This window comes from Triticum aestivum, chromosome 6D, assembly GCF_018294505.1.
Source record: "Triticum aestivum cultivar Chinese Spring chromosome 6D, IWGSC CS RefSeq v2.1, whole genome shotgun sequence".
In the NCBI taxonomy this organism is placed as follows: Eukaryota; Viridiplantae; Streptophyta; class Magnoliopsida; order Poales; family Poaceae; genus Triticum; species Triticum aestivum.
The window spans coordinates 448,277,944-448,279,680 of NC_057811.1; the positions used below are offsets into that span (position 1 = coordinate 448,277,944).

Here is a 1,737-nt window from a genome sequence, read left to right on the forward strand (position 1 = left end):
ACTTGCCTCCTGCTACCAAGTTCCAGTGCACTGCGCTACCAGGTTCTTCCCCATCCCGGCTTACGGCGTGCACCGCCGACAGGGACAGTAGGCCTCCGGAACCACGTGACATTGAGTCATTTACGGGTGAAGGGAAATAAGGTGTTTGCGGAGCGCTCTGTGCGACTACTGGCTTCTCCACCCCAGATGTCGCTACGGACGTCGAAGACACTTTCCCCAACGATGACTTCTTCCAGGACATAGGCAACCTCTTCGGTAACAAGGGCGATAGCATCACGAATGGCGCCGCCCTGCTCCTGTCAAGGACGTGTTCACGTCTCCTCTATTTAATATGTTTTTTCCTAATTTTAGTTCAATTTCTTGTTCTAGCAATTGGACTAGATATGCCATGTTCAAATTCACTACTACATATGTTATTTTCTCACTCTCTGATAGACTACATGACTAGTTTAATCTTTACTATTATGGTCATGTTTTATCTACTATTTTTATGGATTAAATCATATGGTAAACTGCTCATATTTCCAACACGCCCCATGTACATGTATGGGTGTAACAAACACATCCTATGTGGTCAGTCTTCCTTCATCAAAATGTTCCATGGCAATCCAATGAGATTGATGCCTCTAATACCTATGTTTATAAGAAAATATAAGTTCATTCAATTATTGGCATCAGTATACAGCATTGCATTGCATAAGCTGAGAAACTTTGTGGCTCTCATTTTAATATGGAACCGAACTGTCTACAGCAGCACTGAAGATGATGGTGGTTGGTTTCGCATTCCAATTGATAAGGTGGGCGAAAGCCTCTTTCTAAGCAGTCACTCTGGCACGACACATCAGTGCAACCCGCTAAATCTCTGCATAAGCGTCGTTGAACTACAATGCAATACATCACATAAGAAAAAATTTATTAATACAGTCCATAAAACTAAAATATTTGCTGACAGATTAATTAATTTCAACATTTGGAAACTGCATGAAAAATATAAATAATGTTGCTTACTTGCTTGGCAGGACGGCAATGTTGAGAACATGAACACAATGACCAATAAAGCAACAACTATGTTGTACATGACCATCCTTGTGTTTCTCTTGATGAGTGCCATGAGGAAAAATGTGACTTATGTTTGGTCTTTGTTTTTCTCTTCCAAGCTCCTTTACAGGTGTTTATATAGACGCACAACAAAATCTTAGATATCAATTGGTTGATTTCATGCATTTATGTACCTCCCCTAATTAGTATCGGAGTATCTTGCTAGTTTTACATAAATACCAATGACTTTATTTTACATAAAATTATATATTTCATCATTATGGCATTTAATGTTGAAGATAACATATTGAGCCAAAATAAAAACTTTAGGTATCGACATTGCATTTATGTCTCCATTCTAAAATAGTACCCATATCGATCTTGTTGGCTATTTTGTATCATCCACACTTATGTAAGTATATCTTACATTTATTTCGCATTATTTTTTGTGTGGTATATTGTTGTAGCTTATACAGAGGCTTGCACAATCAAATCTTGTGCATTGATGAATCTTGCATATACATGATCTCAAAAATAAATATTGCTGGAGTACCCCATACTCATGAATATTAGGTATCAGTATTGCACTTTTTCTGCTAAATTAATGTTGATGTGTCTTACTGAATCTTAATAAATATCATGCAATCGTTTGTATATGTTATAATTATTGATGTTGCTTTTTTGCGGCATTTATTGACC

General features: G+C 37.4%; 1 long non-coding RNA gene across 1 annotated transcript; it reads right to left on the reverse strand.

The window, feature by feature from the left end:
* Positions 1–638: 638 nt before the first annotated feature.
* On the reverse strand, positions 639–1,144 carry LOC123141914 (uncharacterized). Its single transcript, XR_006470458.1, has 2 exons — positions 1,009–1,144; positions 639–881 (listed from the first exon to the last, which is right to left on the reverse strand). It is a non-coding gene; the product is annotated as an uncharacterized lncRNA (long non-coding RNA).
* Between the last annotated feature and the right edge of the window lie 593 nt (positions 1,145–1,737).